Source organism: Balaenoptera physalus (assembly GCF_965194825.1).
Source record: "Balaenoptera physalus genome assembly, chromosome: 17".
Taxonomy (NCBI): domain Eukaryota; kingdom Metazoa; phylum Chordata; class Mammalia; order Artiodactyla; family Balaenopteridae; genus Balaenoptera; species Balaenoptera physalus.
The window spans coordinates 34,647,656-34,663,500 of record NC_138895.1 but is presented as its reverse complement, the minus strand read 5'-3'; positions in this window follow the sequence as shown (position 1 = coordinate 34,663,500).

Here is a 15,845-nt window from a genome sequence, read left to right as displayed (position 1 = left end):
CTGGGTAGGCTATCGGGCTCTGCTTCTTCTAAAACCCTGGAGTGTAAGAGGAAGAACTGTGCTTTGGTTACAGCAGGAAAGAAAGCCGACTTTCTCCTGTAAGGATGGGGTCTTAAGGTTTGACTTTAAAGAAGGAATGCGTTGCAGTTTTGGTTTCTCAGTGCTGCTCAGCCTAGGGCAATGAGGGAGATTTGCATGACATATAGGAATTGAGAGAACACATTGCCTGGAGTTGTTGGAGAGCTGAGGAAATCTAGCTCTTCCAAGGAAGAGTGCAGTGTGTTGCCCTACACACAAAATACACAGTGACTGGGAAACGTTTCCGGGCCTGGATATTTCTTAGTAGCCCAGTGGAGCCTGCTGGTACTCGGTGCTCTTGCAGGGAATAGGGTGCCCACGAGCGGTCCTCGGTGTCTTGACAAGCTTACTAACCTTAAAAGAAAACAGACCTAAAACAAATGCCACAAGGAAACTGCTTCAAGCTCAGCTTCGGCAGGGCTAGTCAAGGCTTTACCTGGAGGAAAGAACTCACGTCAAGTTTCCTTTATCTCTAGGGCGTCTGAGGAGAGGCTCCCACCCAGGCTATGAAAGCACCCTGTTGATGCAGAGAACACTCGTTCCCTTCCCAGAGCCCTGCCTACAATGACTAAAGACTCGTCCTAAAACTGTTATTTAGGTAACTTCAAGGCAGCATGCATGGAGCATTCAAAATGGGAAAGCAAGGCTTGTGCCATAAGGTCACCGTTTCCAGCGAACACGCGGCCTACCTACTTGTGATTTCTACCAAGTAAATATACACTCTAGCTAAACACTGGTCCCTTCCTTGAATAAAGTTTATTTGGCACGGAGTTCTGCGTGTAGCCAACAGCCTCCCCCAAGGAGCGCTCTAGGTAGGCTATCTGGCTTAGCTTCTTCTAAAACCCTGCAGTGTAAGAGGAAGATCTGTGCTTTGGTTACAGCAGAAACGCAAGCTGACTTTCTCCTGTAAGGATGGGGTCTTAAGGTATGACTTTGTAGAAGGAATGCGAAGCAGTTTTGGTTTCTCAGAGCTGCTCAGCCTAGGGCAATGAGGCAGATTTGCATGATATGTAGGACGTGAGAGAACACATTTCCTGGGGCTGTTGGAGAGCTGAGGAAATCTAGCTCTTCCAAGGAAGAGTGCAGTGTGTTGGCCTACACACAAAATACACAGAGTGACTGGGAAAGGTGTCCGGGCCTGGATGTTTCTTAGTAGCCCAGTGGAGACTGCCGGTACTCGGTGGTCTTCCAGGGAATAAGGTGCCCAGGCGAGGTCCTCGGTGTCCTGAAAAGCTTACTAACCTTAAAAGGAAACAGACCTGAAACTAATGCCTCAAGGACTCCGCTCCAAGCTTCCACTTCGGCAGGGCTATTCTAGGCTTTACCTTGAGGAAAGGACTCACGTCAAGTTTCCTTTTAGCTGTAGAGCGTCTGAGGAGAGGCTCCCACCCAGGCTATGAAAGCACCCTGTTGATGTAGAGAACACTGGTTCCCTTCCCAGAGCCTTGCCTACAGAGACTAGAGACTCGTCCTAAAATTGTTATTTAGGCAGCTTCAAGGCAGCTTGAATGGAGCATTCAAAATGGGTAAGCAAGGCTTGTGCCATAAGTTCCCCGTTTCCAGCGAACATGCAGCCTACCTCCTTGTGATTTCTACCAAGTAAATATACACTCTAGCTACACACTGGTCCCTTCCTTGAATAAAGTTTATTTGGCACGTAATTCTGCGTGTAGCCAACCGCCTCCCCCAGGGATCGCTCTGGGTAGGCTATCGGGCTTAGCTTCTTCTAAAACCCTGGAGTGTAAGAGGAAGAACTGTGCTGTGGTTACAGCAGAAACGCAAGCCGACTTTCTACTGTAAGGATGAGGTGTTAAGGTATGACTTTGTAGAAGGAATGTGAAGCAGTTTTGGTTTCTCAGTGCCGGTCAGCCTAGGGCAATGAGGCAGATTTGCATGATATGTAGGACGTGAGAGAACACATTTCCTGGAGCTGTTGGAGAGCTGAGGAAATCTAGCTCTTCCAAGGAAGAGTGTAGTGTGTTGGCCTACACACAAAATACAAAGAGTGAATGGGAAAAGTTTCTGGGCCTGGATGTTTCTTAGTAGCCCAGTGGAGCCTGCCGGTACTGGGTGTTCTTGCAGGGAATAGGGTGCCCAGGCGAGGTCCTCAGGGCCTTGAAAAGCTTACTAACCTTAAAAGAAAACAGACCTGAAACTAATGCCTCAAGAACTCCTCTCCAAGCTTCCACTTCGGCAGGGCTATTCTAGGCTTTACCTTGAGGAGAGGACTCACGTCAAGTTTCCTTTTAGCTCTAGAGTGTCGCAGGCGAGGCTCCTACCCAGTCTATGAAAGCACCCTGTTGATGTAGAGAACACTCGTTCCCTTCCCAGAGCCCTGCCTACAGACACTAGAGACCCGTCCTAAAATTGTAATTTAGGTAGCTTCAAGGCAGCTTGAATGGAGCATTCAAAAGTGGTAAGCAAGGCTTGTGCCATAAGTTCCCCGTTTCCAGCGAACATGCAGCCTACCTCCTTGTGATTTCTACCAAGTAAATATACACTCTAGCTACACACTGGTCCCTTCCTTGAATAAAGTTTATTTGGCACGGAATTCTGCGTGTAGCCAACCGCCTCCCCTTGGGAGCGCTCTGGGTAGGCTATCGGGCTCTGCTTCTTCTAAAACCCTGGAGTGTAAGAGGAAGAACTGTGCTTTGGTTACAGCAGGAAAGAAAGCCGACTTTCTCCTGTAAGGATGGGGTCTTAAGGTTTGACTTTAAAGAAGGAATGCGTTGCAGTTTTGGTTTCTCAGTGCTGCTCAGCCTAGGGCAATGAGGGAGATTTGCATGACATATAGGAATTGAGAGAACACATTGCCTGGAGTTGTTGGAGAGCTGAGGAAATCTAGCTCTTCCAAGGAAGAGTGCAGTGTGTTGCCCTACACACAAAATACACAGTGACTGGGAAACGTTTCCGGGCCTGGATGTTTCTTAGTAGCCCAGTGGAGCCTGCTGGTACTCGGTGCTCTTCCAGGGAATAGGGTGCCCACGAGAGGTCCTCGGTGTCTTGACAAGCTTACTAACCTTAAAAGAAAACAGACCTAAAACAAATGCCACAAGGAAACTGCTTCAAGCTCAGCTTCGGCAGGGCTAGTCAAGGCTTTACCTGGAGGAAAGAACTCACGTCAAGTTTCCTTTATCTCTAGGGCGTCTGAGGAGAGGCTCCCACCCAGGCTATGAAAGCACCCTGTTGATGCAGAGAACACTCGTTCCCTTCCCAGAGCCCTGCCTACAATGACTAAAGACTCGTCCTAAAACTGTTATTTAGGTAACTTCAAGGCAGCATGCATGGAGCATTCAAAATGGGAAAGCAAGGCTTGTGCCATAAGGTCACCGTTTCCAGCGAACACGCGGCCTACCTACTTGTGATTTCTACCAAGTAAATATACACTCTAGCTAAACACTGGTCCCTTCCTTGAATAAAGTTTATTTGGCACGGAGTTCTGCGTGTAGCCAACAGCCTCCCCCAAGGAGCGCTCTAGGTAGGCTATCTGGCTTAGCTTCTTCTAAAACCCTGCAGTGTAAGAGGAAGATCTGTGCTTTGGTTACAGCAGAAACGCAAGCTGACTTTCTCCTGTAAGGATGGGGTCTTAAGGTATGACTTTGTAGAAGGAATGCGAAGCAGTTTTGGTTTCTCAGAGCTGCTCAGCCTAGGGCAATGAGGCAGATTTGCATGATATGTAGGACGTGAGAGAACACATTTCCTGGGGCTGTTGGAGAGCTGAGGAAATCTAGCTCTTCCAAGGAAGAGTGCAGTGTGTTGGCCTACACACAAAATACACAGAGTGACTGGGAAAGGTGTCCGGGCCTGGATGTTTCTTAGTAGCCCAGTGGAGACTGCCGGTACTCGGTGGTCTTCCAGGGAATAAGGTGCCCAGGCGAGGTCCTCGGTGTCCTGAAAAGCTTACTAACCTTAAAAGGAAACAGACCTGAAACTAATGCCTCAAGGACTCCGCTCCAAGCTTCCACTTCGGCAGGGCTATTCTAGGCTTTACCTTGAGGAAAGGACTCACGTCAAGTTTCCTTTTAGCTGTAGAGCGTCTGAGGAGAGGCTCCCACCCAGGCTATGAAAGCACCCTGTTGATGTAGAGAACACTGGTTCCCTTCCCAGAGCCTTGCCTACAGAGACTAGAGACTCGTCCTAAAATTGTTATTTAGGCAGCTTCAAGGCAGCTTGAATGGAGCATTCAAAATGGGTAAGCAAGGCTTGTGCCATAAGTTCCCCGTTTCCAGCGAACATGCAGCCTACCTCCTTGTGATTTCTACCAAGTAAATATACACTCTAGCTACACACTGGTCCCTTCCTTGAATAAAGTTTATTTGGCACGTAATTCTGCGTGTAGCCAACCGCCTCCCCCAGGGATCGCTCTGGGTAGGCTATCGGGCTTAGCTTCTTCTAAAACCCTGGAGTGTAAGAGGAAGAACTGTGCTGTGGTTACAGCAGAAACGCAAGCCGACTTTCTACTGTAAGGATGAGGTGTTAAGGTATGACTTTGTAGAAGGAATGTGAAGCAGTTTTGGTTTCTCAGTGCCGGTCAGCCTAGGGCAATGAGGCAGATTTGCATGATATGTAGGACGTGAGAGAACACATTTCCTGGAGCTGTTGGAGAGCTGAGGAAATCTAGCTCTTCCAAGGAAGAGTGTAGTGTGTTGGCCTACACACAAAATACAAAGAGTGAATGGGAAAAGTTTCTGGGCCTGGATGTTTCTTAGTAGCCCAGTGGAACCTGCCGGTACTGGGTGTTCTTGCAGGGAATAGGGTGCCCAGGCGAGGTCCTCAGGGCCTTGAAAAGCTTACTAACCTTAAAAGAAAACAGACCTGAAACTAATGCCTCAAGAACTCCTCTCCAAGCTTCCACTTCGGCAGGGCTATTCTAGGCTTTACCTTGAGGAGAGGACTCACGTCAAGTTTCCTTTTAGCTCTAGAGTGTCGCAGGCGAGGCTCCTACCCAGTCTATGAAAGCACCCTGTTGATGTAGAGAACACTCGTTCCCTTCCCAGAGCCCTGCCTACAGACACTAGAGACCCGTCCTAAAATTGTAATTTAGGTAGCTTCAAGGCAGCTTGAATGGAGCATTCAAAAGTGGTAAGCAAGGCTTGTGCCATAAGTTCCCCGTTTCCAGCGAACATGCAGCCTACCTCCTTGTGATTTCTACCAAGTAAATATACACTCTAGCTACACACTGGTCCCTTCCTTGAATAAAGTTTATTTGGCACGGAATTCTGCGTGTAGCCAACCGCCTCCCCTTGGGAGCGCTCTGGGTAGGCTATCGGGCTCTGCTTCTTCTAAAACCCTGGAGTGTAAGAGGAAGAACTGTGCTTTGGTTACAGCAGGAAAGAAAGCCGACTTTCTCCTGTAAGGATGGGGTCTTAAGGTTTGACTTTAAAGAAGGAATGCGTTGCAGTTTTGGTTTCTCAGTGCTGCTCAGCCTAGGGCAATGAGGGAGATTTGCATGACATATAGGAATTGAGAGAACACATTGCCTGGAGTTGTTGGAGAGCTGAGGAAATCTAGCTCTTCCAAGGAAGAGTGCAGTGTGTTGCCCTACACACAAAATACACAGTGACTGGGAAACGTTTCCGGGCCTGGATATTTCTTAGTAGCCCAGTGGAGCCTGCTGGTACTCGGTGCTCTTGCAGGGAATAGGGTGCCCACGAGCGGTCCTCGGTGTCTTGACAAGCTTACTAACCTTAAAAGAAAACAGACCTAAAACAAATGCCACAAGGAAACTGCTTCAAGCTCAGCTTCGGCAGGGCTAGTCAAGGCTTTACCTGGAGGAAAGAACTCACGTCAAGTTTCCTTTATCTCTAGGGCGTCTGAGGAGAGGCTCCCACCCAGGCTATGAAAGCACCCTGTTGATGCAGAGAACACTCGTTCCCTTCCCAGAGCCCTGCCTACAATGACTAAAGACTCGTCCTAAAACTGTTATTTAGGTAACTTCAAGGCAGCATGCATGGAGCATTCAAAATGGGAAAGCAAGGCTTGTGCCATAAGGTCACCGTTTCCAGCGAACACGCGGCCTACCTACTTGTGATTTCTACCAAGTAAATATACACTCTAGCTAAACACTGGTCCCTTCCTTGAATAAAGTTTATTTGGCACGGAGTTCTGCGTGTAGCCAACAGCCTCCCCCAAGGAGCGCTCTAGGTAGGCTATCTGGCTTAGCTTCTTCTAAAACCCTGCAGTGTAAGAGGAAGATCTGTGCTTTGGTTACAGCAGAAACGCAAGCTGACTTTCTCCTGTAAGGATGGGGTCTTAAGGTATGACTTTGTAGAAGGAATGCGAAGCAGTTTTGGTTTCTCAGAGCTGCTCAGCCTAGGGCAATGAGGCAGATTTGCATGATATGTAGGACGTGAGAGAACACATTTCCTGGGGCTGTTGGAGAGCTGAGGAAATCTAGCTCTTCCAAGGAAGAGTGCAGTGTGTTGGCCTACACACAAAATACACAGAGTGACTGGGAAAGGTGTCCGGGCCTGGATGTTTCTTAGTAGCCCAGTGGAGACTGCCGGTACTCGGTGGTCTTCCAGGGAATAAGGTGCCCAGGCGAGGTCCTCGGTGTCCTGAAAAGCTTACTAACCTTAAAAGGAAACAGACCTGAAACTAATGCCTCAAGGACTCCGCTCCAAGCTTCCACTTCGGCAGGGCTATTCTAGGCTTTACCTTGAGGAAAGGACTCACGTCAAGTTTCCTTTTAGCTGTAGAGCGTCTGAGGAGAGGCTCCCACCCAGGCTATGAAAGCACCCTGTTGATGTAGAGAACACTCGTTCCCTTCCCAGAGCCTTGCCTACAGAGACTAGAGACCCGTCCTAAAATTGTTATTTAGGCAGCTTCAAGGCAGCTTGAATGGAGCATTCAAAATGGGTAAGCAAGGCTTGTGCCATAAGTTCCCCGTTTCCAGCGAACATGCAGCCTACCTCCTTGTGATTTCTACCAAGTAAATATACACTCTAGCTACACACTGGTCCCTTCCTTGAATAAAGTTTATTTGGCACGTAATTCTGCGTGTAGCCAACCGCCTCCCCCAGGGATCGCTCTGGGTAGGCTATCGGGCTTAGCTTCTTCTAAAACCCTGGAGTGTAAGAGGAAGAACTGTGCTGTGGTTACAGCAGAAACGCAAGCCGACTTTCTACTGTAAGGATGGGGTGTTAAGGTATGACTTTGTAGAAGGAATGTGAAGCAGTTTTGGTTTCTCAGTGCCGGTCAGCCTAGGGCAATGAGGCAGATTTGCATGATATGTAGGACGTGAGAGAACACATTTCCTGGAGCTGTTGGAGAGCTGAGGAAATCTAGCTCTTCCAAGGAAGAGTGTAGTGTGTTGGCCTACACACAAAATACAAAGAGTGAATGGGAAAAGTTTCCGGGCCTGGATGTTTCTTAGTAGCCCAGTGGAGCCTGCCGGTACTGGGTGTTCTTGCAGGGAATAGGGTGCCCAGGCGAGGTCCTCAGGGCCTTGAAAAGCTTACTAACCTTAAAAGAAAACAGACCTGAAACTAATGCCTCAAGAACTCCGCTCCAAGCTTCCACTTCGGCAGGGCTATTCTAGGCTTTACCTTGAGGAGAGGACTCACGTCAAGTTTCCTTTTAGCTCTAGAGTGTCTCAGGCGAGGCTCCTACCCAGTCTATGAAAGCACCCTGTTGATGTAGAGAACACTCGTTCCCTTCCCAGAGCCCTGCCTACAGACACTAGAGACCCGTCCAAAAATTGTAATTTAGGTAGCTTCAAGGCAGCTTGAATGGAGCATTCAAAAGTGGTAAGCAAGGCTTGTGCCATAAGTTCCCCGTTTCCAGCGAACATGCAGCCTACCTCCTTGTGATTTCTACCAAGTAAATATACACTCTAGCTACACACTGGTCCCTTCCTTGAATAAAGTTTATTTGGCACGGAATTCTGCGTGTAGCCAACCGCCTCCCCTTGGGAGCGCTCTGGGTAGGCTATCGGGCTCTGCTTCTTCTAAAACCCTGGAGTGTAAGAGGAAGAACTGTGCTTTGGTTACAGCAGGAAAGCAAGCCGACTTTCTCCTGTAAGGATGGGGTCTTAAGGTTTGACTTTAAAGAAGGAATGCGTTGCAGTTTTGGTTTCTCAGTGCTGCTCAGCCTAGGGCAATGAGGGAGATTTGCATGACATATAGGAATTGAGAGAACACATTGCCTGGAGTTGTTGGAGAGCTGAGGAAATCTAGCTCTTCCAAGGAAGAGTGCAGTGTGTTGCCCTACACACAAAATACACAGTGACTGGGAAACGTTTCCGGGCCTGGATGTTTCTTAGTAGCCCAGTGGAGCCTGCTGGTACTCGGTGCTCTTGCAGGGAATAGGGTGCCCACGAGCGGTCCTCGGTGTCTTGACAAGCTTACTAACCTTAAAAGAAAACAGACCTAAAACAAATGCCACAAGGAAACTGCTTCAAGCTCAGCTTCGGCAGGGCTAGTCAAGGCTTTACCTGGAGGAAAGAACTCACGTCAAGTTTCCTTTATCTCTAGGGCGTCTGAGGAGAGGCTCCCACCCAGGCTATGAAAGCACCCTGTTGATGCAGAGAACACTCGTTCCCTTCCCAGAGCCCTGCCTACAATGACTAAAGACTGGTCCTAAAACTGTTATTTAGGTAACTTCAAGGCAGCATGCATGGAGCATTCAAAATGGGAAAGCAAGGCTTGTGCCATAAGGTCACCGTTTCCAGCGAACACGCGGCCTACCTACTTGTGATTTCTACCAAGTAAATATACACTCTAGCTAAACACTGGTCCCTTCCTTGAATAAAGTTTATTTGGCACGGAGTTCTGCGTGTAGCCAACAGCCTCCCCCAAGGAGCGCTCTAGGTAGGCTATCTGGCTTAGCTTCTTCTAAAACCCTGCAGTGTAAGAGGAAGATCTGTGCTTTGGTTACAGCAGAAACGCAAGCTGACTTTCTCCTGTAAGGATGGGGTCTTAAGGTATGACTTTGTAGAAGGAATGCGAAGCAGTTTTGGTTTCTCAGAGCTGCTCAGCCTAGGGCAATGAGGCAGATTTGCATGATATGTAGGACGTGAGAGAACACATTTCCTGGGGCTGTTGGAGAGCTGAGGAAATCTAGCTCTTCCAAGGAAGAGTGCAGTGTGTTGGCCTACACACAAAATACACAGAGTGACTGGGAAAGGTGTCCGGGCCTGGATGTTTCTTAGTAGCCCAGTGGAGACTGCCGGTACTCGGTGGTCTTCCAGGGAATAAGGTGCCCAGGCGAGGTCCTCGGTGTCCTGAAAAGCTTACTAACCTTAAAAGGAAACAGACCTGAAACTAATGCCTCAAGGACTCCGCTCCAAGCTTCCACTTCGGCAGGGCTATTCTAGGCTTTACCTTGAGGAAAGGACTCACGTCAAGTTTCCTTTTAGCTGTAGAGCGTCTGAGGAGAGGCTCCCACCCAGGCTATGAAAGCACCCTGTTGATGTAGAGAACACTGGTTCCCTTCCCAGAGCCTTGCCTACAGAGACTAGAGACCCGTCCTAAAATTGTTATTTAGGCAGCTTCAAGGCAGCTTGAATGGAGCATTCAAAATGGGTAAGCAAGGCTTGTGCCATAAGTTCCCCGTTTCCAGCGAACATGCAGCCTACCTCCTTGTGATTTCTACCAAGTAAATATACACTCTAGCTACACACCGGTCCCTTCCTTGAATAAAGTTTATTTGGCACGTAATTCTGCGTGTAGCCAACCGCCTCCCCCAGGGATCGCTCTGGGTAGGCTATCGGGCTTAGCTTCTTCTAAAACCCTGGAGTGTAAGAGGAAGAACTGTGCTGTGGTTACAGCAGAAACGCAAGCCGACTTTCTACTGTAAGGATGGGGTGTTAAGGTATGACTTTGTAGAAGGAATGTGAAGCAGTTTTGGTTTCTCAGTGCCGGTCAGCCTAGGGCAATGAGGCAGATTTGCATGATATGTAGGACGTGAGAGAACACATTTCCTGGAGCTGTTGGAGAGCTGAGGAAATCTAGCTCTTCCAAGGAAGAGTGTAGTGTGTTGGCCTACACACAAAATACAAAGAGTGAATGGGAAAAGTTTCCGGGCCTGGATGTTTCTTAGTAGCCCAGTGGAGCCTGCCGGTACTGGGTGTTCTTGCAGGGAATAGGGTGCCCAGGCGAGGTCCTCAGGGCCTTGAAAAGCTTACTAACCTTAAAAGAAAACAGACCTGAAACTAATGCCTCAAGAACTCCTCTCCAAGCTTCCACTTCGGCAGGGCTATTCTAGGCTTTACCTTGAGGAGAGGACTCACGTCAAGTTTCCTTTTAGCTCTAGAGTGTCGCAGGCGAGGCTCCTACCCAGTCTATGAAAGCACCCTGTTGATGTAGAGAACACTCGTTCCCTTCCCAGAGCCCTGCCTACAGACACTAGAGACCCGTCCTAAAATTGTAATTTAGGTAGCTTCAAGGCAGCTTGAATGGAGCATTCAAAAGTGGTAAGCAAGGCTTGTGCCATAAGTTCCCCGGTTCCAGCGATCATGCAGCCTACCTCCTTGTGATTTCTACCAAGTAAATATACACTCTAGCTACACACTGGTCCCTTCCTTGAATAAAGTTTATCTGGCACGGAATTCTGCGTGTAGCCAACCGCCTCCCCTTGGGAGCGCTCTGGGTAGGCTATCGGGCTCTGCTTCTTCTAAAACCCTGGAGTGTAAGAGGAAGAACTGTGCTTTGGTTACAGCAGGAAAGAAAGCCGACTTTCTCCTGTAAGGATGGGGTCTTAAGGTTTGACTTTAAAGAAGGAATGCGTTGCAGTTTTGGTTTCTCAGTGCTGCTCAGCCTAGGGCAATGAGGGAGATTTGCATGACATATAGGAATTGAGAGAACACATTGCCTGGAGTTGTTGGAGAGCTGAGGAAATCTAGCTCTTCCAAGGAAGAGTGCAGTGTGTTGCCCTACACACAAAATACACAGTGACTGGGAAACGTTTCCGGGCCTGGATGTTTCTTAGTAGCCCAGTGGAGCCTGCTGGTACTCGGTGCTCTTGCAGGGAATAGGGTGCCCACGAGAGGTCCTCGGTGTCTTGACAAGCTTACTAACCTTAAAAGAAAACAGACCTAAAACAAATGCCACAAGGAAACTGCTTCAAGCTCAGCTTCGGCAGGGCTAGTCAAGGCTTTACCTGGAGGAAAGAACTCACGTCAAGTTTCCTTTATCTCTAGGGCGTCTGAGGAGAGGCTCCCACCCAGGCTATGAAAGCACCCTGTTGATGCAGAGAACACTCGTTCCCTTCCCAGAGCCCTGCCTACAATGACTAAAGACTCGTCCTAAAACTGTTATTTAGGTAACTTCAAGGCAGCATGCATGGAGCATTCAAAATGGGAAAGCAAGGCTTGTGCCATAAGGTCACCGTTTCCAGCGAACACGCGGCCTACCTACTTGTGATTTCTACCAAGTAAATATACACTCTAGCTAAACACTGGTCCCTTCCTTGAATAAAGTTTATTTGGCACGGAGTTCTGCGTGTAGCCAACAGCCTCCCCCAAGGAGCGCTCTAGGTAGGCTATCTGGCTTAGCTTCTTCTAAAACCCTGCAGTGTAAGAGGAAGATCTGTGCTTTGGTTACAGCAGAAACGCAAGCTGACTTTCTCCTGTAAGGATGGGGTCTTAAGGTATGACTTTGTAGAAGGAATGCGAAGCAGTTTTGGTTTCTCAGAGCTGCTCAGCCTAGGGCAATGAGGCAGATTTGCATGATATGTAGGACGTGAGAGAACACATTTCCTGGGGCTGTTGGAGAGCTGAGGAAATCTAGCTCTTCCAAGGAAGAGTGCAGTGTGTTGGCCTACACACAAAATACACAGAGTGACTGGGAAAGGTGTCCGGGCCTGGATGTTTCTTAGTAGCCCAGTGGAGACTGCCGGTACTCGGTGGTCTTCCAGGGAATAAGGTGCCCAGGCGAGGTCCTCGGTGTCCTGAAAAGCTTACTAACCTTAAAAGGAAACAGACCTGAAACTAATGCCTCAAGGACTCCGCTCCAAGCTTCCACTTCGGCAGGGCTATTCTAGGCTTTACCTTGAGGAAAGGACTCACGTCAAGTTTCCTTTTAGCTGTAGAGCGTCTGAGGAGAGGCTCCCACCCAGGCTATGAAAGCACCCTGTTGATGTAGAGAACACTGGTTCCCTTCCCAGAGCCTTGCCTACAGAGACTAGAGACTCGTCCTAAAATTGTTATTTAGGCAGCTTCAAGGCAGCTTGAATGGAGCATTCAAAATGGGTAAGCAAGGCTTGTGCCATAAGTTCCCCGTTTCCAGCGAACATGCAGCCTACCTCCTTGTGATTTCTACCAAGTAAATATACACTCTAGCTACACACTGGTCCCTTCCTTGAATAAAGTTTATTTGGCACGTAATTCTGCGTGTAGCCAACCGCCTCCCCCAGGGATCGCTCTGGGTAGGCTATCGGGCTTAGCTTCTTCTAAAACCCTGGAGTGTAAGAGGAAGAACTGTGCTGTGGTTACAGCAGAAACGCAAGCCGACTTTCTACTGTAAGGATGAGGTGTTAAGGTATGACTTTGTAGAAGGAATGTGAAGCAGTTTTGGTTTCTCAGTGCCGGTCAGCCTAGGGCAATGAGGCAGATTTGCATGATATGTAGGACGTGAGAGAACACATTTCCTGGAGCTGTTGGAGAGCTGAGGAAATCTAGCTCTTCCAAGGAAGAGTGTAGTGTGTTGGCCTACACACAAAATACAAAGAGTGAATGGGAAAAGTTTCTGGGCCTGGATGTTTCTTAGTAGCCCAGTGGAGCCTGCCGGTACTGGGTGTTCTTGCAGGGAATAGGGTGCCCAGGCGAGGTCCTCAGGGCCTTGAAAAGCTTACTAACCTTAAAAGAAAACAGACCTGAAACTAATGCCTCAAGAACTCCTCTCCAAGCTTCCACTTCGGCAGGGCTATTCTAGGCTTTACCTTGAGGAGAGGACTCACGTCAAGTTTCCTTTTAGCTCTAGAGTGTCGCAGGCGAGGCTCCTACCCAGTCTATGAAAGCACCCTGTTGATGTAGAGAACACTCGTTCCCTTCCCAGAGCCCTGCCTACAGACACTAGAGACCCGTCCTAAAATTGTAATTTAGGTAGCTTCAAGGCAGCTTGAATGGAGCATTCAAAAGTGGTAAGCAAGGCTTGTGCCATAAGTTCCCCGGTTCCAGCGATCATGCAGCCTACCTCCTTGTGATTTCTACCAAGTAAATATACACTCTAGCTACACACTGGTCCCTTCCTTGAATAAAGTTTATCTGGCACGGAATTCTGCGTGTAGCCAACCGCCTCCCCTTGGGAGCGCTCTGGGTAGGCTATCGGGCTCTGCTTCTTCTAAAACCCTGGAGTGTAAGAGGAAGAACTGTGCTTTGGTTACAGCAGGAAAGAAAGCCGACTTTCTCCTGTAAGGATGGGGTCTTAAGGTTTGACTTTAAAGAAGGAATGCGTTGCAGTTTTGGTTTCTCAGTGCTGCTCAGCCTAGGGCAATGAGGGAGATTTGCATGACATATAGGAATTGAGAGAACACATTGCCTGGAGTTGTTGGAGAGCTGAGGAAATCTAGCTCTTCCAAGGAAGAGTGCAGTGTGTTGCCCTACACACAAAATACACAGTGACTGGGAAACGTTTCCGGGCCTGGATGTTTCTTAGTAGCCCAGTGGAGCCTGCTGGTACTCGGTGCTCTTGCAGGGAATAGGGTGCCCACGAGAGGTCCTCGGTGTCTTGACAAGCTTACTAACCTTAAAAGAAAACAGACCTAAAACAAATGCCACAAGGAAACTGCTTCAAGCTCAGCTTCGGCAGGGCTAGTCAAGGCTTTACCTGGAGGAAAGAACTCACGTCAAGTTTCCTTTATCTCTAGGGCGTCTGAGGAGAGGCTCCCACCCAGGCTATGAAAGCACCCTGTTGATGCAGAGAACACTCGTTCCCTTCCCAGAGCCCTGCCTACAATGACTAAAGACTCGTCCTAAAACTGTTATTTAGGTAACTTCAAGGCAGCATGCATGGAGCATTCAAAATGGGAAAGCAAGGCTTGTGCCATAAGGTCACCGTTTCCAGCGAACACGCGGCCTACCTACTTGTGATTTCTACCAAGTAAATATACACTCTAGCTAAACACTGGTCCCTTCCTTGAATAAAGTTTATTTGGCACGGAGTTCTGCGTGTAGCCAACAGCCTCCCCCAAGGAGCGCTCTAGGTAGGCTATCTGGCTTAGCTTCTTCTAAAACCCTGCAGTGTAAGAGGAAGATCTGTGCTTTGGTTACAGCAGAAACGCAAGCTGACTTTCTCCTGTAAGGATGGGGTCTTAAGGTATGACTTTGTAGAAGGAATGCGAAGCAGTTTTGGTTTCTCAGAGCTGCTCAGCCTAGGGCAATGAGGCAGATTTGCATGATATGTAGGACGTGAGAGAACACATTTCCTGGGGCTGTTGGAGAGCTGAGGAAATCTAGCTCTTCCAAGGAAGAGTGCAGTGTGTTGGCCTACACACAAAATACACAGAGTGACTGGGAAAGGTGTCCGGGCCTGGATGTTTCTTAGTAGCCCAGTGGAGACTGCCGGTACTCGGTGGTCTTCCAGGGAATAAGGTGCCCAGGCGAGGTCCTCGGTGTCCTGAAAAGCTTACTAACCTTAAAAGGAAACAGACCTGAAACTAATGCCTCAAGGACTCCGCTCCAAGCTTCCACTTCGGCAGGGCTATTCTAGGCTTTACCTTGAGGAAAGGACTCACGTCAAGTTTCCTTTTAGCTGTAGAGCGTCTGAGGAGAGGCTCCCACCCAGGCTATGAAAGCACCCTGTTGATGTAGAGAACACTGGTTCCCTTCCCAGAGCCTTGCCTACAGAGACTAGAGACTCGTCCTAAAATTGTTATTTAGGCAGCTTCAAGGCAGCTTGAATGGAGCATTCAAAATGGGTAAGCAAGGCTTGTGCCATAAGTTCCCCGTTTCCAGCGAACATGCAGCCTACCTCCTTGTGATTTCTACCAAGTAAATATACACTCTAGCTACACACTGGTCCCTTCCTTGAATAAAGTTTATTTGGCACGTAATTCTGCGTGTAGCCAACCGCCTCCCCCAGGGATCGCTCTGGGTAGGCTATCGGGCTTAGCTTCTTCTAAAACCCTGGAGTGTAAGAGGAAGAACTGTGCTGTGGTTACAGCAGAAACGCAAGCCGACTTTCTACTGTAAGGATGAGGTGTTAAGGTATGACTTTGTAGAAGGAATGTGAAGCAGTTTTGGTTTCTCAGTGCCGGTCAGCCTAGGGCAATGAGGCAGATTTGCATGATATGTAGGACGTGAGAGAACACATTTCCTGGAGCTGTTGGAGAGCTGAGGAAATCTAGCTCTTCCAAGGAAGAGTGTAGTGTGTTGGCCTACACACAAAATACAAAGAGTGAATGGGAAAAGTTTCTGGGCCTGGATGTTTCTTAGTAGCCCAGTGGAGCCTGCCGGTACTGGGTGTTCTTGCAGGGAATAGGGTGCCCAGGCGAGGTCCTCAGGGCCTTGAAAAGCTTACTAACCTTAAAAGAAAACAGACCTGAAACTAATGCCTCAAGAACTCCTCTCCAAGCTTCCACTTCGGCAGGGCTATTCTAGGCTTTACCTTGAGGAGAGGACTCACGTCAAGTTTCCTTTTAGCTCTAGAGTGTCGCAGGCGAGGCTCCTACCCAGTCTATGAAAGCACCCTGTTGATGTAGAGAACACTCGTTCCCTTCCCAGAGCCCTGCCTACAGACACTAGAGACCCGTCCTAAAATTGTAATTTAGGTAGCTTCAAGGCAGCTTGAATGGAGCATTCAAAAGTGGTAAGCAAGGCTTGTGCCATA